General features: G+C 30.9%; 1 protein-coding gene across 4 annotated transcripts in view; it reads right to left on the bottom strand.

Moving 5' to 3' along the window:
- Nucleotides 1-22,067, bottom strand: part of SPR (Sex peptide receptor) — a 52,668-nt gene extending 30,601 nt beyond the window's left edge. The window contains exons 1-3 of one of the 4 annotated variants that reach the window (XM_070641857.1): nt 21,842-22,067; nt 20,243-20,449; nt 19,970-20,088 (exon numbers count right to left, since the gene is read on the bottom strand). The gene's annotated coding sequence lies outside the window, so the exon portion shown is untranslated. Of the gene's footprint in view, nt 1-19,969; nt 20,450-21,841 lie in introns of all 4 variants that reach the window. The other 3 variants (XM_070641855.1, XM_070641858.1, XM_070641859.1) reach the window with 3 other exon arrangements.
- Between the last annotated feature and the right edge of the window lie 3,267 nt (nt 22,068-25,334).

Raw genomic sequence — 25,334 nt, 5'->3', positions numbered from 1 at the left:
GAATTTTTCAATGTCACTCTGTAGAGCTGGGTTTACCACATAAATTATGTCATTATCAGCTTATGCTTAATCATATTTCAAGTACTCAATTTAATTCTTTATAACATTTTAAAGTTAAAAGAGCTGCCAAAATGACGATTACAAAACTAAAAGCTATTATTTTAATGAAATTAAATCGTTTTGTTCTGTCCAAAAATTATTGCTTGTTATTAACTACAGAAAACTAGTGTTTGTTGGTCTGTATTCAATAAATGGAAAATTTTCTATAAAAGCATGAGATAACATTAAAGTTATGTTATTGAAAAATTTTAATTACATGAATGGGAGACTCGACCTTTTGTGAGATTATCATAGATATTCAACCCTCTGTATTTTTTGGGGGTTGTTAATAAGGATTTTGTGAAATCCGAGTAAGCTTTTGAAATTTAATAATGATATTTCAAGTGTTTATTTAAGTATATCAAATTAGTTTCAAATTGCCTTTGTTTTGAGTATTAAGTTTCTCACACATTATGCTCTTGATCTAATTACATTTCAACTCAGCATAAAGGAATGATTTTGAAAGGTGTTGTTGAAATACCAATAGTTAATTATACATTTCATCTCTAAAACCACAACACGAGGCAGATATTAATGACAAGGTATTTTCAATTCTATGGAAATTTATGATTAGTTCATAAGTGGAAACCTTGAAGATTAATTTTGCACGGATTTCATTAACAATTTATTTTTGAAGGATTAATGAAGGTGGTGTCTAAAGGTTGAGAGAATACTGTGGAGGATGATGGCAAACCCGAACGACACACACATGAATAAGGCTTCATCATGCAGCTTTAAAGGCTTTAGTGAATTTATTTTATTAACGACATGATTATTGGATGCCACATGAAGATGACCCCTAGCAGACAAAGAGCTTGCAGGGTAAGCTGAAGATAAGTTCATATAGTATAAATAAGATGAGTATTTTTTCTAAAGGATACTGTCCGCCTGTTAATAGACTTTCATCAGGTGTTAATAAAAGCGCTTTAGCGGAGCCTTAAATAATTCGTTCCGAAGTCTTTAATACTCCGTGTCGGAGACTTAAATGCTCCTTTTCGGAGTCTACAATGCTCCGTGTCGGAGTCTTCAATGATCCGTGTCGGAGTCTTCAATTCACAGTGTCGGAGTCTTCAATGTTCCGTGTCAGAGTCTTCAATGCTCCGTGTCGGAGTCTTCAATTCTCCGTGTCGGAGCTTTAAAAGTACCAAGGCCTCTTTCATGCTCAGTGTCGAAGCTTTATTCACTTGTGTCGCTCGGAAAAAGCCTTATAATAATGTTTATTCAAAGGATTACTTTAATCAACAAATTCAATCTTTAACAACATTTATGTTGACACAAATATCCTTACAACATCCTACAACATTTTAAAACAAATCCAAATAATGTGAATTTATGAGTATTTCATTATAATATCTTAAAGTAATAAAACTCATCCAAGAAGAGAAATAATAATCAATTTAAAGTATTTTGTCGTAAATTACAGACTAAAAGCTGGTATTTTACCAGGAAAAATTCTTTCAATTCATACTTTAGGGGTAGATGAAAAATATATTTATCGATTTACACATAAAATTAATGACGCTTAAGATGAAAGTAATCTCGAACTGTTCGCAAACATTTGTTCACGATTCATTACGTTATATACGGGTTTATAAATGATCGAGATATCTCACTTTGGAATTACAAGGAATAAGAACATGTTTGAACTAAGTAAAATATTCATGAATCCGAATATCCATGTGAGTTCTGAATATTTTTTCATTGAATTTCTTTTAAGTAAATAAAAGCATTCATTTCAGATGTATTTTCATGGAAAAACGTGTTGAATTATACATGCTGTTATGATCCCTTGGTGCAAACACAAATCAACCATAGCTTTGTGTATTGCCAATATTTTATGGTTTAATGCTCTCAGAGCTTACTAAAATATGATCCCACGTAGCAGTTCGTCAATAATGATTCTCTTTTGAATATGAATTAATCTTCCTCTTTTCTGTTTTTTGTGTGCATGATGGTTGAATTTTACCCTCAACCTTCATACTTGATTTCTTTTCATCATTGACTGAATGCAAAAACGAGCAGAGAATGGATGTCCCAAACAATGAAATTTACGTTCAACCTTTCTGTATGCAGTCATCAAATGTTATCAATCTTTAATGTTGATGCTGAAAAAGTTTAGCTATAAAGCTACAAGAAGGTAACAATGAGATTACATAAGTTAAAATATTGCTGACATAATATCATCATATAAATGAAAAATTATTTGGTATAGACTGAATCATAAATTTTTTGGGTGATGGATGTGTGTCATCATACTAACTTAAATTAGATGCTTAGAAATTGAAGACGATGAGCTTAATATAATGATAAATTGAGCGAAATTGAGAACTTCGGTTGAGAGGTTCGTGAACCTTAAAGTGTATGCTATGAACGTTTAAGAAATTTAATGCTTATGAGGATTAGGGGTGCTTGCCGTTTTTAAAGGAGCTTTATTATGCTTTGGAAATTGCGGTCCCGAAACTTTTCGGGTCCCGGTCCCGGTATCGGGAAAGCATAGTTATTATGGAAGATAACGGAGGAGTTTTGACGTTACGCAATTTAGGGATGTTCCCTAACTTAAAATTTAAATGTCCTTTAAATGATTGTCCTAAAGTGACTCGAAAGGGTAAATGATAACGCAGATTAGGTGATCTGATATTTGAGTATGTTATGAGCTGTCATTTGAAGTCATCCCTTTTTTAAAACAGTCAATTTTTCTTCATATTCAGCAGCAATTTTAATAATATGACCAAAAACGCAATGGTATATCCACATATATTCATATCATTTTTCCATTTCAAAAAAATCAAATCACAACCCCATTTTCACTCACTATTATGTCCTTAATAAAAAGGTAATTTGCGTTTATTATGCATAACTTTGCGTTCCCATAACTTATCCCATGATCGCTTTTATATCGGACCTTTTATTATTATTACTATTATTATTGAAATTTTTCACACAATACGTTCATCTTTTACAGTTATTTATAACCAGCACATGCTAACATATAAAAATATAATACATAAATTGTGCTTCTGAATAGCTTTTTCATATTATTTTTTATTCATTATATCCATAAAAATGTCTTTAGATAAGCACAGAAGCCAACATTAAAGGCAAAACAGAAATCATGTAAACAATCACGTTATAATTTTTTATTGATCTTAATCTTTGCTGAAACGTGTGCACAAATGGCATGTTTTTATTGTCATCCACTATTATCATATAATTGAGATTGATCGACAAAAAGTATCATTATTGTTGCTCTCACTAGGCGAGATGAAATTCGATCGAATCGGAAAAGAAGATGAAAACAAATAAAATAAACAGCATAACAGAAATAATCACTAGGATAAGCAAAGCAACACCGACACAGAAAATCACAGAAATGGAAGACTGTAAATTTGAAAAAAAAGAGAAATTTATTTTAATTTATCGATAAATTTTTTATGAACATTAAAATATTGTTTATGAATTATGGAGGAAGTAGACCGACCCAAGAGATTTCATCAGTGAATAATGTTTATTGATTTAAGGAAAAAGAAATTATTGGAGATTATTTCTTTTTTATTGAGAGCTATTACTCAATGCTGTGGTTTAATGTGGATTCTTTTCGAGATTATTCGTCAAGGGATGGACTTTTTGGAACTGATTTTAAGATTAAGTCTTGATGTTGTTTCGGAATGAAGGAATAAAATGAAGTTTATTCTAATTTTACTGATATTTTTCTTATTTTTTCACTTAGAAAATTGAATTAAATATTCCGCTAGCATTGACTTGTAACTTGGGAGTCATAGATTAATAACGTCATGCATAAAACTAATTTTTGACCAGTCTAGTTAACTGACACATAGTTTTAGAATCATTTACAAATATTTTCCTGTCTTAATCCACCCGAGAGATACAAGAGAGATTGGGGATTTAAAACCGAGCGACATAAATGATTTAAATTGTTTTTAGATTACTCTACGGAAGCAAATCATGCTTTAAATTAGTTTAATTAACGAAGAAAGCTACACCACGGAGCTTTAAAGGCTTTGCCAAAACTGTTTTTTCAAACTAAATGGAAACTGCACCCATGTAGAGACCAAATGGTACCAATACGGCAGCCACATGAAGGTTGCTCAGGATGCAGTTTCCAAATAAACTCCGAAATTTGTGTAGCTTACAAGCAGCAATCGTACGGACTCTAGTGTCGCCCAGGTCTATACCCTCCTCCTTTAATTCTCATAAATCACAAATAGCCTCAAACATAACCGCAAACTTTCCACCCATTTCTCATTCTCCATGAAAATTATTCAGCTTTAAGACTACAAATTGAAGATTTCCTCGAGAAAAAAAAAAGCTTCACCATGATTAATGGATTAAGTAGCTTTCATGTTGAATAATATGATAGAGCAAGATGTACAACACTCCAATTTCATCCTAATCTAAAATTCTAATTTAATATTTTGTATTATCAACACAATTCTGGATGGATATAATATGAAAGTCAAAGTTGAATACAGTTCAATGGCATAAATATCGATACCAGATAAACGTGAACAGACGTAAACGATTTATATGATGCATAAATTTTTGTTATATTAAAATTCCGGTATAAAATGCAAAATATATATTTTTCAGACGATTGCGTGCATTTCTATAATACTTTATTGAATTATTGTTATTTAAAATTGTATAAAACAGATAATAAATACAGTAAATGCCGGAAAAATTAGAAAATCAGATAAATTGTTTGCCTGTAATTTTCTAGATTTATGGACGAACATTTCATTTGAATTAGCTGATACTATTCATAGAAAATTTATCATTCAACATCTACACGTATTATTTCTAAATATATGCAATCCAGGAAGTATATACATAAAGTTTAATGAAACACCTACAACAGTTATTGACGATATTTTCTTGATGAAATCCAATCAAGAACCACATTTTCAATATCTGACTAAGATTCTTCAAAACTTTTTCAATTTTCTACAAATATTAATATCAAAAAGTTTTTTGCAAATTAAACCCCGAAAAGTTGGAATGAAAATTTATTTTTTACAATTCTCAAACTCTCAGACGGTTTAGCGTATTTTTTAATTAAAAAAACAATTTTGAAAACTTGTAAAAAAATCATTAAAAAGTTTCAACTTTGATTAAATGTCGGTAATTAACTAGAAAAATTGGATGTAATTTAATAATGCTCTATTACAGATATTGCCATGGCTTCCAGTAAAAAATATGAGAATAGAAGATAATTTAAGCCGAGCGACAAATGTCACGGAACTTTAAAGGCTCCGATAAATCTCGTTTCTTAATACCTACCATATGGCTGTCAAAAATTCCATTTGCAGAGCCTTAAAAGCTCCGTGACGGAGCCTTCTTCATTTGTGTCGCTCGGATAAGCGAATCCAAAAGAGCTCAATTAAATTACTAATTTGATTTATAAATTAAATTTTTATTTTTTTCTATATTACAAATTAAAGTAATTGAGCATTTTGAAGTTTCTCTTTTTGTGAGCATGTCCTACAATACACCACTGAGTAGGGGTTTCAATCCCGGGACAAAATCTCAATCCCGGGATTACGGGATTTGAAATGTCAATCCCGGGATCTTAATCGGATTGGATGATGAAAAAAATATCAAGTTTTTAGTCGAATTCAAGTGCAAATGTAATACTAATAGAATCATTTTCAAACAGCTGTCATTAATAATTGCCAAGATTTGTGATTTCTAAATTTAGCTCAATTAAATTTTTTTGATCTAATTTGATTTTTTTCGGGATAAATTAAATTTTTTGCCTATTTTTTCTTTGGTACGCCTTAACAGAATTTTAAGAAATTACAAACAAATAAATTTAATTTTTGTCCTTTCACAAATTATATAAAGTAATTGAGCATTTTGAAGACATGATTTTCATGAAGTTTTTGTATTTTTCTCAATCCCGTAATCCCGGGATTGAAGCTTCTCAATGTCTTACGACACACCAGTGAGCAGTGCTGTTTCAAATGTACAATTGATCAGATTTTTTTCTATGATTTGGCATGCTACGGACATAAAAAAAGATGATTAATAATGTTGAAATTATACAAAAATATGCAAAAATTCCAAATTCGACACAACTGACACGACCGAAATGTCCATAGCATGTGATTTAGTAAAGGTTGATAAAGTCAAGCTTTATTTTACTTTGACCAAAGTTGCCTTCATCTACAACGTGCTAGGTATCTTCTCTGCTAGCGTGCCGCGACATAGAGTTTTTATAGCACTGTCTGTCTTATTTGAATGAATCTATATGGCGCAGAATAATGATAAAAGAGTGTCATCTAAATATGCAGTCAGAGAATTTGTACAAACTAGGTGACAGAGCCAGCAATTAAATCAGATACAGAACATTGCATTGTAACCTGATTTCCATATAAGAGCATGATTCCAGAAAGAAAGCAAGTTATTTGAATGAATCATGTTTCTAAAGAGAAGGAAAAGAAGTTCTCAGAACAATTATGATTCAAGATATTTAGGCAAAACATCTTAAAAATATTCTGCATTACTACGCATCGTATTTTGCTTATTTTTTATTTAAATTCAATTCATCTCCTCATGAAATACCAAGAACCCACGCATAAATACTGGAAAAATACAATAAAACTCACATCCAGTTAAATCTCTTCTTCTTTTCCTATTCTCATTCCTATATTCTCACAGGTAGTAAATCTACAATTAATTTAATATAATTAGATAATTTGTATATTCTCGCATTTTCGAAATTGGAATCAATTCTGACATTAAAGCTTAATTTGATTGCATTACGAGCTAAACAAATTTATACAATTTAATCTAATTCAGTGGTGCGCAATCTTTTTTTCGTGCACACCTTGGTAGTAAGTTTCTATCGAAACCAACACTAGTGAACATTAGTGCAATAGTGCAACATTAGTGTCCCACGACACTCAGATTGTCCACCACTGACCTAATTCAAATTATAGCAAATCAAACATAATCAACTTTAAGTCTACATTTAGTTTGCAAATAGCAAATATCTCAACGCGATATGTATCATCATCATTGTTGTCATGTGCAACATGTCAATTGAAAATGGCTATAAGAGCAAATGTTCTCATCACTGCATGTCGTAAAGAGCAATCGTTGAAGCAATTGCAAAAGAGGCATTCGTTTGTTAAAAAAATTGAAATTGCATAGTTTGCAATGCAAGAGTTATTGCACAATTGAAGATGACGATGTAGTTTTATGACGCTGCATCTATAGCGATGATCTGAGATATTCAAATAGAAATGTGATATTTTTATTGTCTTTATTGCATAGTATGAATTTCATTCAATTGCGTAGTTTAGATCCACTTTATCTGTTAACCGTGTACTGATGAGTGAAAACAGTAATTAGGAGCTTGTAATTCAACAGGGTAGGATGTTTACTTCTTAAATGACATCCAATATATGTATATTAACATGAATTGTACCGAAAACTGCTAGAAACGCAAAATTATTTTATTGCGCACGAGGGAAGTCAAAATTTGTATCATACAAGCACTTTTACTTTCAAGAAACATAAGAAATCTTTTAAAATAATTGAAAACTTTTTTTCCTTGTTTGTTTCATATCCAATTGATGTTATCTTGTAATCATTGTAACAGACACAAATGATTTGTCTGTAGATCGAACTTAAGACGTACTTGAAAAATCCATTGCTCATTAAATTTAATGAAAATTGGTTTGATTTTATTGACCAAATAGAGTCAAGGATTAGTGAATAGTGGACATTTGGAGTCCAGAATCACAAAGTCCAGCCAACTCTGGCTTAGACACTCATCTGAAAATGGTGAAAATTGGAGAGTTTTCACAATTTTTTCCAGTAAAGAATTACAAAAATTATGAAAATTGAACAATTTTCAGTCGAGTTTCTGATCCTTGACAGAAACTTCTTTAGTATATTTTTCAACCAGTCATGATAAAAGACAAAAAAGTATTGTTTTCAGAAATTGTTGATCAAGACAAATCCACAGTGATTATTTTCAAATCGAATGCTTTTTCATCATAAAACTCCAGTTTGTGGATGAGATATAATTATTAGAAATGATTCAATTTTATCAAAACAAACATAATGCGACATCAGAAATCATTTTATGGCTGGTAATAAATGTCACAGCTTCAGAATGTCGTACTGTTCTAATACGTAGTTGTATGTACGTTATTTGTGAACCCAATCGACATATATTTTAATGTGGTCACCAAGGAGCCGGATGGCAGTGCACTTAGAGCCAAATTGCAGTCAATTGACAAATTGGCCAAGTGACTGCCAATTAATTCTCAGTTCATCTAAATCTCGTCACCGTGGTGCCAATATTTTAAAATGTGCCGATCGGGCTATTTCATGAATTCCCCGCAGTAATTAAATTCGTTCCAATCAGATAAAAAAAAAAACATTTATTTTATTGGTGAACCATCAATTGAGGCACAGTTTTATAAACATGATTAAGTTTGTATTATCGACTAAAATGATAAATTGATTTTCGTGTTATGACTGAAATTGACATGCTATGACATTTTATTGATAAAACAGTAATGACTGATAATTATAGTGATTGGTGATGATTGCAACAACAGTTATCTGTGTGGAAAATTAGTGAAAAAATCTACACTTTGACATTGACATTGACATGTAAAGAGCACAAGCTAGACATAAGCCTTTAAATTATTCATGAATGGCGTTGCGGTTATTTGTTGGCCATATGAAATTGACTGAAATGGTAAATATTTATTCAATTATCAATGGCTTGTAAATAGACGATAATTTTTTGTAAATTGAAACAGCAATGGAAGTAATCACAACGTAATGAATAAATCCTAATAACTTACATATTGAATTTCAATTATTCTCATTTTCATAAACATTTGTATTCAGATTTTGTATCAACACATATTTCATCGGTCAATTACATATTGAAATTTGAAAGTATTAAGGTTTGGGGAATTGTTATTGATGGGTGCTGCTTTTAATGGAATCTGAAAATTTTTTGGATTTTCTGTATCTGGAGTTTGAAAATTATTCAATGTTATTCCAGCGGATGGACACATAAATTGTGTTCCAACCATAAATCCACAACATAAATTCCACCAACGAAGTGCTTTCATGAAAATTTTGTGTCCAAAATGTTCAACCACGAATACAGATAAAATCTCATTAAAATTTGTTTATAATTCGATCTGCCACAAAATGTGTAGCCATAGAAATTAACGAAATTTTTCGTAAATTCTATCTCCAACTGTTTTATGTTATTATTAGTCTTTTGAACATTGATATCATACAGATTGAAACTGTATGCCGAAAAATTGAAATGATGAAAATAAACATTGAGTGAGAAATTCTGTTCTGAGAAAAAGTTAATTAAACATTCGAATCTAAGATGTTTGTTATGAAAATTTATGGATATTATTTGGAATTTTTAGATACTCACAATTTTTTTCATGCCTTATAAATTTTGGCAAACTTAAAGTGTATTTAAAAAAATTAATTTTTAATGAGTTTTGAATTATTTATTAACACGAAAGCTAATTAAAACAGACGAAGGAAATTCTACGGAAGTACTTTGTGTTTGTCAAAACAAATTGTGGCTGTATTTCGACGGAAAATTTATTTTGGTTTCCTGTTTCAACCACAATGTACAAGTGAATAATTATGCAAATTATTCATCATCATTTTTGAAGGTCTTTAATTAATATTTGCTTAAGCGCAAACAAGAAGTTTACACTTAATGGATTCCTTATGACAGGATCGTGTTTTTTGTAGAAATCAAATGTGTCCCAAATTGGGATAGGCTTTGACTTTGTGCCGGATTTGGTTTTATACCGGTATCATGCTATAGTCACGGCTAGGCGTCATATTGAGGCATATGCACGCAAATGTAACATTAATAGACAGAAAATTATGATGCCCCATAAGAGACTAAGCTGTCAATAAACATATTTTGAATATACTTTTCTTCGTAATGTTTATCGACAAGCAATGAATCATATCTGTTCTTATAGCCCGAACGTCACAAGTTAGTTTTCCATTTAAAGGATTGTCGGGCAAGTATTTGATTTAAACAGAATCTGAATAGGACGTGTCAGAATCACAGCACTCTGTTGCCGGATTTCTAATCAATTACCCGATATGTGAGATTCTGATAAAATTCATAGTCAGAAGGAAAATTTTCGGGATTCAAGTTTATCTTAACTTGGAATACACACGATGTAGAAACGACTGAAAATCCAGCCCTAGGCCGGTAAATACATGGTTTGAGACTAGATTCTATGAAATCCAACCTCAGGATAGAGTCCAGTCGACCTGGGATAGGATTTCAACACATTTCTATGGTGTGTGACTTCTGATTAAAGTCTAGACTCGAAAACTTGAAGGTAATACCGCCATACCACCAAGTTTCTCAGACTGAATTAAAGAGCTGATATATAATTAAAATGAATTATCTTGAACTTAAACATTAAAGACTTGTGGCTACTTGAAATTGCTTTAATTCTAAATTGACCTCTTTTCATTTAAAATGCATTCCTAATTCCTAATTTAATACAACTTACCAGACTTGCTTGAAAACAAAAGAAAAGAGATTTATTTCATAAGAAGAAATGCAAACAGAAATAAAACATCGAAAACCCTAGACAAGTGCCATTTGTCACGTAGTATTGATATAAAATATGAGGAGCATTTTATTACACTTAATTTTCTACATGCTGCGGCTGCTCTACTTGATACCGACAGAACAAGAAAACTCTCATGACTACAAATTCATTTTTTCTTATGATATTAATTTTCCTTTCATCGTAAACATGTAAATTAATAATGTATATTAAAAATTCAGGAAGTTTATTACTTGTGATGCCTTTTTATATGCGTGATATTTAAAGTGAAGATCTTTGATTGATGAGAAATACGAATTCATTAATGAAAACTCATAAACATATTTCGTGCTAATGTGAAGGTTGATAGAAACAAATCCGACATGCTGAACTGTAAAGCTTGTTTGTTTATTAATCATTCTCATTCTTTCAGCATTACGTTGATCATTCTGATCAGTAAATAGAGCTTAGTAACTTTGAGAAATAAAGTCTTTATTTGTTGGTGCATGTCATTGCAATATTACGAGAAATGAATCCTTTCAAGATTAGATGTTGTTTGCATGTAAATGATCTGTTACTTTATGCAAGCAATTTAGCATAATATCAGTTACTTGAGGATAATAATTGAAATAAAAAGTCATCTTCAGTTATTTATTGAAATTGTACTATAAAGTTCAAATAACTTCAATTAATTACATCAGGTACAATGCTTGAGATAATTTTATCTATTACTTGAGACTAATTAGTAATTAGCCACCTTTCCATAACAACCAGTGATGCATAAATTTATCATTATTGTTAAAATAATCTAATTTGTTAAAATTGTACCAATTTAACTTTCGAATGGAGAGCTTTTTATCATTTCATGAACTAAATGTTCTTTGTTCTAATTCAACTCAAATACGTGGTTATAGTGAGTATAATAAGTCTAGACTACTATATAAACCTGTGAATTGTAGATAACGAAATACATGAATTAATAACATGAATGATGTCTTTTTTTGTAATTTATATAAGCTGATAGACATTGTTATTATGCGGAGTGCTGTAGTTAAAATCTACCAGGCTTACAATAAATCAAAGTATTAATAAAATAATTTTCACATTTTCATATAATATTGAAAATAGTATTACAGCAGCTAGAGATTGTATTGATGTTGTGTATAGGCAAAAATAGGAACTTAATCCTCCTTTTGTGTTTGAAACCTAATTTTAATAAAGCGATCTTCTTAACTCAATATTTAAATAAACATCATCAGTGGCGTAGTCAGGGAAGTAGGGGGTTTGGGGTCGAAAACAACCCCTTCCTCTTATTGGGGTTATCACCCTTCTTTGTAGACTGCAGAGCAGTAATGTCATCAAAGGAGTGGTTCTGATCCTATCTTAAACTGTAGATCTACTGTAGAGACCGTCGAATCTCAATGATCTGAAAAACCAGAAGCATCCTCCACACCCCATCAAAAATTTCAAGGTTATGTCCTTGACCATTACATAAAATGATGATGTGCCATTTTAAAAGACTTCACTGATTTTATTGAAAACTTTTTTTTGCCGAATTTTTATGAGAATCAACTTGGAACTTTTTCTTGAAATTAATCTTCTTACTGTCTATTCTGAATGTGATTGCTTAAGTTATGTAAGATAATTTCGGTAGGTTCTCGGATCTCATAAAAATATTTATGGCATTTTTTGCTGACATATCATCAACGAAAAATGGTCAAAATATGACGAAGAATTTTTTGTGCAGATTTTAGAGTCAAAACATAAAATTTATTGTAATAAATTTTTTGAGTATGTATGGCCTGTATTTTTTTTTTCCAACAATGAACACATTTGGGACTTACAAATGCAATTACAGCAGATAAAGTATAGCACAGTTTATATGGGAACATATTAATCTAGAATTGGACGACAATTTTTCATAGGAAATCTGTTACGAAAGAGTTCTGTATTGTTCTGTTCGCGAAAAATTTACACCGTTGTTATTCAACATAATTTGCAAAGTTTGAGCGACAAACATATTTTTTATAACTTCCGATGGTCGTAAAACTCTACAAGCCCGAGCGATATAAAAGAAGAAGGCTTCACCGAATTTGGTTGCCATATAGACTTTGACAAAAATTGACCGCTTTCATTGAAAGAGGCTTAGCGGAACAATAGTAAGTCGAGATGTCTTGGTGGCAGAATTGTTTCGTACTTCGATGCCAAATTATTGTGATATTGACTAATATGCCTTCAATGGCGGTTAACTTTATCTATTTGTAAGTTCAAGAAAAGCTGACAAGATAAGATGACAATAGCATCATCAAAAGAGTGGTTCTGATCCCACTTTAAACTGTATGTCTACAGAATGTAGTGGTCTGGTGCACTCTCATTCGTTAAACAACCATTAGCCACGAAACGCCCTAGCGCAGCTCTGGATCTTAATTATCTGAATAAGTAAAGTTTCTTTTGTTAACCGAGCCTATAAAATTCCGTGGCAGAGTCTCTAAAGTTCCGTTTTGGAGTCTTCTTTATTTATGTCGCTCGGGACATCTGTTATAGTCATATACAGCAGTTGAGTAAACTCAGCAAATTTACATTGAATAATTTTTCAACTCAATAAATGCAGCAATTTTTCACCATATCTGGTAAAGCTGTGTAAAAACAAATTTATAGTAAAATTGATTAAAATAATAGGATTTATGCTGCGGCGATTTATCGATTATTTCCACGCACTTTCTATAAAACAATGAGATCATTTTTTCATACAAAAACTGTAAATATTGTTTTACACACAAAATGATTGTCTCTTTCCCAAATAAATAATCAAATAAATTTCCTAAATCAATTCCATTTAACTGACATATTTTTTATGCCAAAATTCAATTGCAGATTAAGTTATTTTAATGACAAATATATAAAATTCTAATTTAATTAAGCATCAGAATTTGTGGTTCGGAAATTCAATATGGAAATTCATGTTTTGAAAATAAATTTTTTCACTAAAATTAACATATGAAATTGTTCTGAATTTATAGTATATCCAATTCACATTTGAATAATTTTACACTAGAAATGTGATATGAAAATTCACTTAATATGCTTCTAGTTAGGGCTGTAGAATCTAGAGTTGGAAAGGATTCTAATGTGAATGCACCTCCGCTAGAGTCCGGATTCTATTGGAGGAAACTCCACTTTTCTTGAGAGGTGACTCGATAGTGAAGGCGACTTCTTGGTCATTTGGAGCCCGGACTCCAAAAGTTCTTCCATTTTTGTTAGAATCCAGTTTTTGGCAATAATAATCAACCAAAATCATAAACTTTTCCCACTGACTTATCACAATTAAGGCAAATTTAGGGTTTCATTGGAAGCATCCAGTTATATGAAACATTTCTGCATTTTGCTATTTATGTCCGGATAATTAATCCAATTCAAAAAGGTCCCAATTTTAGATTTTTTAACCTTTTGGCGTACGATTCAGTAATTCAGTTTGATACCCCTGATTCAAGTCTAATATACAAATAGGTGAACAGCCAATAAATCAAACAAAATTGAGGATATCACATGTGATATCAAGCTACATTTAAACAAACTCCATATAGGAAATGTTTACACACTTTAATTCCTGTAGGCGAGACTAACTTTAATTGAAATTACAGCGTAGATCCATTAGCGTAGGGTGTGTGCATCCATTTACCAACGCTTGTTCCGAGCGAGAAAATTGGAAAATTGATCGAATAATTTCATAACATTTCTCACAGTTGTCGTGTGCATTAACTAATTCCTAAATGCATCAAATTAAATTTCAATTATACTTAGAGTATTATTGCATGTCTTTTTTTTGATGCAAGGTCGCTCCAAATTGAATTTAGTTGCCTTTTCTCTTGCACAATACGTTCATTCATCTCATATTTCTTTGAAAATTAAATTACAGTTGAAAGCGCATCTTCAAGATACTTTTGAGTCTTAATATTTATTGCAAAGCACTCAATTCTTCCATTTGAAACTCACATTCACTCAATTTCATTTACGATTGCGATGCCAGATTACTTTAAAATAAATTTTCATACTCAAAAAAAAAAAAAATGTTATGAAAATAAATTTTATACTTGTTCATATTTCGTGTGAATGATGATGGAGGTGCGTGAAATGTTGTAAAAATTTGTTGGCATGTGATACACAACCTTTAAAAAATATAAAAAAAAAATGCGATGAAAGGACGAAAAATACATTTTTCTTATAAATTCACTGAGGGATTTTTTTGGGGTGTTTATTTTATGAGGAAAGAGTGTTTACTTGTACTTTGTACAGCATGTCTATGTCAATCATAAAATGTCGTAAAATATATTGATTCATTTTATAGAAGTATGTAGGTTAATAGAATGTGTTAATAATCACTGTCGAGTAACACAAGTCAGTTAATTTATCAAAAATTCGGTACTAAGCTGGTGTGACTCTGATTAGTTGGCAGATTTTGTTTAAATTCGAGATCATGTCTAAGCCATGCTGATCCGGTACCAGATTTTGGACCGATTAACCGACTTCTGCTATTCGGGACTAAGGAAAGTTCAATTATTACACAAGCAAGTAATTTGAGTGAATTTCTTGCCTCTCACTTATATCATATGCCAAATTGTTCATTCGCTTACATAAGATTGTATTTCATTGTGTAATAATTGCTTGAGCGGCATAATAAAATTGTTAGTACACCACTACAATGCCGTGTTAAGAAAATAACATTAAGTTGATGAATGGCACTCTGACGACACTAAGATGCCTGTTTTTTATAATTAAAAGGGATAAACGTATGATTTGCTACAGTTTATTGCTAAAGATCTCCAAAATCTCAATCTAGTCAGAACCTAAGGCTAAAGAAATTGATGACAAGTAGATAACTTAGGAGCCATGCAGTTGGTTGTCGCTTAACGGAACCCAACCATCCTTCTTCCTTCCTAATTTACAAAGGAGATCGGATTACTTTAAACGACACTCAGGGATGTTACAACAGATCTTAGATCGCAGTGCCTAATCGAATGACCCTAATCTCTATTCTATCTATCTTCCTTCCTTGTCTCCTATAAATCTTACTTAATAAGTGAATGACCACTAAACACATCATTCTCATAAATCAAAAATAAAGAAATCCTATAGCTTCAACTCCCAAAAAAGTTGTTATTGTCATCTTCTATTCTGGTTACTAAGCAACTACCTTTGAAATATTCATATCATCCTAATTTGTCATATCTATTGTGGTTTATTTTGGCCTAAATTTTAATAATAGAAAAGGCGTTTTATTCAAAAATGTTTGCCATGGAAATTCACATCTTGTTTCATCATCTCACCTTCTTTTCTCCTTTTTTCTTGAGATTAGATTTTCTGGGTATATGTAATTTTCATACTGATTTGATTTATAAAGCTTATGTGGCTGATTGTATCTGAGGCAAAATTTCCTCTCTTTTCTTTACACGTTAAAAGAAAATTTAATTCATATTTTCATTTTTCTTTCTTTTCCTTCTTTTTCGGATATACATTTCATCGCCTTTTGCCATTGAATAAACAACTACACAAAAAAAATAACATACGGCAACAATTTCATTGATTTCTGTTATGAAAGGTTCTTTTGGGTTGGGAAAGTTGTTTGAAAATTTTAAATCCTCACGTCTAATATTTCAAAATTTATGCTTTAGATGTGGATATTAAGATATCAATGTGCATTCATATTAAATATCAATGGGATTTTCTTCATCTCATTATTGCGCATCGTTTTCATAGTCACAGCTATTGCGAATAAGTTTCCATAGTCTGTTGTACTTGTACTAGCTATAAGTTACTTACTACGTCGTATAACTGTTCCTTACTATCAATTTACATTGACTTCTTATCTTTAATCGAAAAATTCTAGAAACTTAATAGTTTGAAGAATCTCTGTCATGCAAAGCCTGTTTAAGAATAATCAAGTTGTTGAAAGCTTTACCGCGATTAAATCTGTCATATAAATCATAAAAATTGTCTTTTTGCATGACAATAAGGTATGAACAGCTTTAATTAAATGGAAAATTATCTGACAATCTAACCGCCGGCTAAATGTTTTAATTAATTTTTTTTGTGGATGGCCGATTTAGTTTTATTCATTTAGTCGTGCTCTTTTAGAGATACTAAGAAGTCTACCCAATATTTAGTCCTAAAGGTAAGGTTGACATTTGTTATATAAGTTAATACAGTTTTCAGGCAGAAAAGGAGCAGCAGTGGATTAGTGGTAAGAGTATCGGCTAACTGATGATAACGACCCGGTCTTGATCCAAGCGAAAGACTAGTCGAATTCTGGTGCTGTTCCAATTTGTGACTAGATATGTTGCATTGGTATGCCCTAGGCAATGCAACTGTACAGAGTTGTAAAAAGCAATATATTATTATTTGACTAAATTAAGGGTTCGGCCAAGAATCACAAGCTTACATTTCCTGTATTCTAGGTGCGCAGACATGCAATTTTTGGATGAGCCATAGACTAAGGCTAAAGATCAGAATTGGTATGTGGATCTGCAATTATGAACAGAGCTCGAAGTCGACTCGAATTTTGTATAGAGTCTAGGCACATGAGTTTAGTTTTTCCAGACTGTGGAAATCTGAGTATCGAAATCCTTCGACACTGACTGTCGAAGGATTCAAAAACGTCGAAGGAAGTCGAAATTTCAAACTAATTTTGACCGTTATAAAAATCAATGCTAAAATCTGTTAATTTTCGACTTAAACTGTCACATGAAGCTTGATTTGTTGTTACTCATCCTAAATATGATTCAAGGATCTCATAACAAATTTTCAAAAAATAACGGCCATCTTCGACATTTCCACAGTCTGAGTTTTTCATACAAAACTCCAGTCGATTTCGAACTTTGGTTATGAACGTGCCAAGTCCGAAAAGCCTAACAATTTATGTAGTTCTTCAAATGCAATAAATTAGAAAAGTATTGAAATCATGATAAAATCATGTCAAAACTTCCGTCATTAAGTCAAACACCAACAAAATGCTGTTAACCTCGCAACATTAAATCTCAAAGTTTGGGTGTTGAAATGATTAAAGTTTTTAAACATTTATTAATTGATGAAATCACATATTAACTTTTATACTTGGTAGCATATGTATATTTAGCTGCTGTAAGAACACACACAATGAGAAAAGAATAATCACAAAGAATTCCGTGCAATTAAAAATGTTTATGTTTGAGTATAAAAAGCTTAATTATTCTTCATGCTAAATGAAAGAGTTTTTGACTTTAAATAATGAAGATTTTCAACATCAAAAAATTTTAATTAAAAAGTTTACATTTACAACTTTTAAAGTTGGTCTTAGTTGTTTTTATTTTATGTGTATATTTACAATTACTGTCATGGACGGAAAAAAGTGAAATTTTAAGTAAAGTTAAATGTCTTGAAAATTAGATCTCATGGCTCTCCAATTTTCAACGAGACAGTGATGCAAATTTCTATAGACATAAATTGGATTTTGAATTTATTCAGACACAAAATATCCAAAAAAAAAGTTTTAGGGGTAGCATAAAGGTTCGTTGTCAAATGCGATTAAGTTTTTCGTAAAAAGCTTTATTTCGGTGACTTATTCCTCCCTTGAAGCGATGAGAAATTCAAATTTTCCCTCCAATACACAAAGATACCCCGATCGAATATAATCGATTCCATTTTTTTTATTCCTTTTTACTTTTTGCCATTCGATATGTTCAAAAAGTTCTTATCGAAATAAAGTCAGGTGATATGAACTTCCTCTTATGCCAATTCCAATTTTTTCGTGTTATGCTGTTTTTTTTTGTTCTTGGCTGATAGAAAAGGATAAAAGACAAAGAGATAGGAAAAGTTTGTTGTCTTAACTTCTTTCGACTTTATGCATTTCGTTTTTGGATTAAATTACCTGATTTTTTTGTGCAGAAAATGTTTTGATTTTCTGTTTGAGATGGAAAATTCAACCCATGTTTTTTATTATTTTTTGGTGTAGTTCAATGCTTTTAAAGTTATGCTACCTTTTGAATCTTAAGGGATTAGAAAAGATCATTATGCTCAATATCATTTTAGAGTGTATTGGGAAATTTCGCACATTGGTGGACCGAATAAAATTTGATAAAATTTGTTTGATACTAGAGGCTTTTCACTTATTATGTAATGCTTTTAGAATGGGAAGGAGCCTCAAATATTGTTTTATGAGTCGTGAAAAGACAAAATACATTAGAACTAGTCATCAATTGGGAATTCACTCTCCATCAACTAGTTATAACATATTTTTTGTCCACTTGAGTAAGGTCTGTCGTGGCACAAAATAAATTGCTCACCCCAGCACTAGATGATTAGTTTCTATTGATCTACTGTGAATTTAAGGCCTTAATGATGCAGTTGAATAGAATTCTATTCCTGGCCTAAACGGCTACTTCTCTTAGTTTCTTGTGTAGTTGCTCTAAAGTGCACTAATGTGTCTCAAAAATTACGACTCGATTTTATACAAAATCCGAGTCCACCTTGAGCTCTGCTCTCAGAAGTGATCAATAAAAGTTTAAGAAACACTGGTCATCAAGATAATCTAGGGTACAGCTTTAGTTGACTCAGATGGTTTGAATGGCTGCCCAATATATTTTCCCGAAAGGACAAATTTTCATGAACTAGACCTCTGATGAACTAATGACATTTTTACCCAAACGTCTCATAAAATTTGTCAATGATCGACTTTAGTTCAAGTTTTAAATTAGACAACATTTCAAGTTGTCCACTCGGGAGCATAATTTCATTCATTCACCCTGACACCCACACAATAGCTCTGTGTATCAAGAAAATTTGAATATTTAAATGCTTAGCGTCATAATGGCTTAGTCTGTTTGGGAGCAATTATTTAAAACGTCAAAGCTGTGGTATTATTTTTAGGAATTTGAATAGGTTTGAATAATTTACATTTTGTTCACAGATATTTATAGCAAGATAGGAGCAATTATCTAATAACAGAGCTGGATTTCCATAGAAAATACGATTATAATTTTAGTGACTTTTGGATAATTTTAATTAAAGATCAAAGTAAATACATAGTTGTTTGAAGATTAGCAAAGTCGAGACGCGTAGGCTGTAAGCTTTTAAATTTGTCATTCTTAAGAAAAACCTCCCCTTAACATTATCCAAGAGACATCTAAATAGCTTTGTTTCTTAAGTTTGTGTATTGTGAGTTTTTGTGGTTATATAAAATAAGATATTGAGAATAACTTTTTGTACATCTAAAAAAAATCATTTAATCTTCTAACCTTTTATGTAAGAAACTTCTCTCCTCCTGTTATCTTCCTTTTAAGATTCTCGTTCGTTTGTCACTTTTTTTTGCTGTATTTGTGAGTGAGCAAAGAAAATTTATTCAGTATGGTAATCCCTTTTTTATTTGATGACAGATAAACGATGTCGATAAAGAAGAGAATGAAAAAAGATTTTTAATTTTATGATACTTGTAAGCATCTTTAAGTCACTGCACTAAACTATCAAAGAAATTATTGTAATATATTTTCTTGACATTTTTATAAACATACTTTATATCTACTGAGAATAATTCACTTTAGTTCATTTGGACACAAACACACAAAACTTCTTTTTTTCGTCGTAAATAGATCAACATTAAAGCTATTCTTGATTAATCTTGGTTAGAGATATATTTATTCACATTTAATGATTAAGAAGACATTTTAGCTACAAAGTTTCAATTTAAAGTCTATTCTTATCGCTATGGAGATTGATATCTTTGAAATAAAATAAAATTAGATTATGTGAAGACGGTGGTCGTTCAAAAATGACGTCCAGTGCTTTTGAGGAGAAATTCAAGTTCAAAGTCGACTCGGATTTTTTATGGAGAAGTCGACTCCTAACAGGCAGAGAGCGTGCTTTAATGGTACAGAAATACCACCACAGTACCCAAAAGCAGTATCCTTGCTTGTTAGGGATTCGACTCACTATAAAATTCAAGTCTACTTCGAGCTCTTGAAGAAATTGAGTCCGAAAATCTAAAATCCTATCAGACGTCATTACCGAATGATCCCTTAATTGAGGTGGAATTAAATCATTTAAAGAGAAAAAATTAATCTTTTCATCACATTTTTTTTTTCGATTCTATATGAATGTTTTAATCAGGTTTAAAAAGAATATGTAGTAATTCCATGATTGCATCAGTATTTACTCTTTAATTGGTGCAAGCAGATGTTTTATTTCTCATGCACAAAGAGGAATTATTACATTGCTAATATGTGGGAAAAAAATCATGATTTTGCAGCAAACATTTATTTTTAGCACAAACCTGTAGTTATTTAAATTGTCGATAACTATTGAGCTACACAAAATACTAGTATGTAATGACTATGTTATCTTAAATTATTGTAATCAGGTTATGGTAACAAATCACTTGAATGTTAACTAATGAACTATTCATAATCATACTGTGCGGGAAGTACTTAAGTATGTCATTATGATGAATTCTAATAAGTTTATCTTCTTTGTGGTTGTATTGAGTATTTTGTGATTTCAATTTATGGATCTGTAATGGGAAAACTTGCAAAGTCTTTTTAAAATTTTCCTTTTCACTGTGTCTTAGTGTCTGTGAAGATCACGGGACTATTTTGCCAGAACGTAATGAAAATTTGCCTATATGGCGACCATTTACGTCCTGCGACACAAATGTCTTTGTCTTTAATGTGCTTGTGTGGCTCTGATACTCATCTTGAATGGCACATATTTTGTATGAAGAAATTGTAAAATTTGTACAATTTTTCTCTATTTTTTTGCAATTTTATTTGACAGAAAAAATTGTGAAAATTGTACAAATTCCTCCAATCTTCAGATGAATTTCTGGGTCTCGAGTCAAAGGCAAAATCAGATCTAAAATTGCAAAAAATTTTAAATTTTTTCTCAAAAATCTGCCAATAATTTTTTTTAAGATTTTAATCTCCCAACCCTGATTCATTAGTTCTTTTCCTCAAAATAAATCATTTTTGATACTTTCATAGTCGATACAACAATATGCTTTATGTAAATAATAATTTCTCCAGTGTGATGATTTAATTCCACCTTAATTTTCTTCACAATAAACTAAAACGCACCAAAAAATTATTTTTCTTCTTTAAATGTACAATTGAATTTACTTCAAGTAGATGAATAGAAAATGTAGACGACAAATTTGATTTCTAGGTGGATTTACACAATTTTTCATACAAGATTTTTGTCTGATGATCACATTTTATATTTTGGGTAGATTGGGGCAAGTATTATTTTATTGTGAGTCTTACGACTTTTTTAAAGGACTTTTTTATGATATTTGAGAGGATTTTCTTTAGATTCACTTTAAATTTAAGATTTTGAAAAACAAATTTTTATAAAGTTCACAAGCTTTTGTCCAAAAACAGCCAATTTAATTATCCAAAATTTTTACACTATTCACCACATTTAATGTTAAATTTAAAGCTAATAAAATTTGAAATTAATCAACAGTCACTACTTAATTGAATTCTAGCTTAAGTCAAATTTAGTTTATGCCAATTCCAATTTTATTTATTTTTTGACCATAAGATGCCAAACTGTTTATAATTCAATCCAAATTCAGTATAAACTTTTTAAAAAAAATATTTTTTATTTCCTTCCAAAAAAACTCAAAAAAAATTTTGTCACTTTCTATTTCATCTTCAACCAATTCTTTATTTCTCAAATCCTCTCGAAAATATCAACTTGATTCATTGGCAAAACAGCACGAACTGACCTACAACCGTCGAAAATGCTTACAAGATAAAAGAAATTTATTTTGAACTGATTGGAATGAGAAAAGCATGATTTTATAAAATTGGAAGTGGAAGAGAATATACTTCGTACTGCGCATGTTTAATTTCCTTTTCATTTCCACTTTCCAGATTGATGCTATTTTCTTCGCGGCATTCAATGCTGTCTGTTATATGATGTTGATTTTTTTTTTTATTTTCTTTCTTAAAGATGTTGAGGAAATTTTTTTTGCGTCTTCTTCTTCTTCATTTATACTGCTTATTCAACATCTTTTCGAGTAATTTTTCTCATTCTTTCTGCTTCATTATATGTCAATTGATTTGTGCTTGTGGTTATGTGATAAACATTTTGTAAAGATTACTGATGCTTTTTTAGTCAATCATCGCATTGATTTGTTATGATTTTTAATCTGTTCCTTGTTTTTGTTGTATTTTGGGAAGTGTTGACAATATTCAATTTTAAGGAATAAATATTAATATTCCCGAGCAGCACAACGTGTTAGCTAAGGCAAAGCTTCGTCGTTGTATTGACGTTAATACGTTAAGTATCCCAAGTGCCAATGTAACGCCTGATTTTGACTCATTTTAACGGATTGTGCCGCTTGGTACTTATAAATGTGGATATTTCAAAAATGCTTTCTAGTTACTATACATTGATTCTGAACTTGACAATAGGCTTTGCAACTAAGTCAAAATAATTACTAACTGAATTAAATAAAGTTACTTATACTTTAAGAATCCAAGTTCATTCTTCTCTTGAAAGGTACATTTTATTTATAGAAAAGGTTATTAGGATACTGTACAGTTTGATTTTCATTGTATCCAACCAGATTGAGATTTTTTCGAAAAATCGCTTTAAGGATTTGCTGATTGAATTAAAAAGAGCTGGTCATTTTGTATATTTTTCCTCGTAGGATGAATTAGCCATTCATTGTTAATATACACAATATAATGAAGCCATCAATTCATATTAAATTTAACAAAAATTCTGAAATAGTTCTATAGTGGTAAAATTGTTTAATGTTAGGAATCCATACAGATTCCATGAATCCATACAGAAGAATGAAGCAGTGAAGTGCATCAAAGAGGAGATGTTTTTCCAGTATTAAATGTAGGTTTAGAAATAAGGAGTAAAATCCATCGAATCTACGTCAATAGACTCCCACTGCACTGGTCATGCAATACACATTACAGTAAATACCTTTATATGCATCACTAAGGTGGGATAACCAACTCATTTCCACATAATATTGGGACTCTTTTTTAAAAATCAGGATAATCTTAAATAATCTAAAGCAAGCAATATGAAGGGAAAGGGGTTCGGGGGTGTTTGGAGGTGTTGCTAAGTTTGAACCTTAAAAATAGAAATTGAATATTCTACTTATTCCTTTTAAAAATATTTCGGCACACAGCACTAAGGGAAAAGAACAACATCCAAGTAAAAATGCAGCAGGTGCTTGTTTCAGTTTAAGAGTTACAAGTTAACAGATTTTATTGGCTCTATACATGCACAGTTAATATTTTAAGAATTAGGTATTAAAGATTAGAGACCTAATAAGTAAAATTTATGAATAAATAAATTTAAATTTAAATCTACCAATTTTTTCAGAATTTAAAGACTTATTTATAGCTTCTTCCTGAAAGCCTGTACAATACAAAATGAAAATTTATTGAAAAGCCTATAACATTAGATAACTTCCCAACACATGCCATCTAAAAGCAAAATTTTTATGTGAGTTATTTATCATAATAAAGCACTCAGGATGAGAAAAAGTTTCGTTCGTGAAGGAAAAGTTATACAATGATTTTTTTTTCATCCACATTTACTTCCGTTCCCAATTACAGCGTTCAATTTCCATTAACTCTTTGGAGCATATCATTCGAATGCATTTTAAATTAAATTGACTGTAATATATTTGACATTGCATGACATGCTCTGCATTTGAATCTACTGCGGAATACTATTTCATTGTATAAAATTTATTAAGGATGAATCAACAAGTTGAGTTATTGAATAGTTGAAAAGTAAACTCACAAGACAATTCTGTTCAGGTTAATTGAATGAATTTTTTATGACTTACGTCGACAATTTAGACTAGCAAGTTCGACATAAAATTTCATTTTTTCAGTAATGATCAGTGACTGTTTCCCGATCGGCACAGATTATTCATGATAGCCAAATGTGGAAATTTTCATATTAATTGCCATAAAAATTGCCTATTGGATGCCATGTGCTCAAATGGCTTCAGTTTGTTCGAGCTCAATTCAGGCTGCCATAAAAATGATGTGTCCATCGGGTTTACTCCAAAATTGTTCTTCTTTGTATGTGGTATTTCAAACAAAAAATTACTAAATAATCTCACGATTTCATTTCTACATCCATTGACATGTTATTCCTCAATGTCACCTACACAAATTCCATCGGATCCGTCAATAAAAAGATATCTCCAATCAGAACTTTTTTATTATATTTTCACATAAAATATTCATAATGAGTTGAGCTTACATGTTGAGAAAATCAAGGGAGGATTCATAAAGAAAATAAAATTCAGAACAAAAGAAAAAACGTAAATCACGTAAATCATACAGTCTCATGAACTTGACAACGAAAAAAAAAAAATCCTTTTTGATTACTTTACGACAGTTGATTATTGACGGCTGTCGATGATATGAATAATAATGGCTGATGTGACAATCAAACATGGAAATTTATTCTAATGACATAGAGGAACATGAAATAAGGAAGTGAAGTTGTAAATTAGAGGAAAAGGAGGAATCGATAATGAAAATTTATCATAAAAAATTTGATAGATATGAGCAAGTAGACAGCATATAACGATGAACATCATTAGTGACATTGACAAAT

The sequence above is a fragment of the Chironomus tepperi genome, unplaced genomic scaffold (genome assembly GCF_022539635.2).
Source record: "Chironomus tepperi strain 1889 unplaced genomic scaffold, CSIRO-AGI_Ctep_v1 contig_260, whole genome shotgun sequence".
Taxonomy (NCBI): domain Eukaryota; kingdom Metazoa; phylum Arthropoda; class Insecta; order Diptera; family Chironomidae; genus Chironomus; species Chironomus tepperi.
The sequence above is the reverse complement of the archived record's forward strand: the minus strand, read 5'-3'. Positions and strand labels throughout refer to the sequence as shown.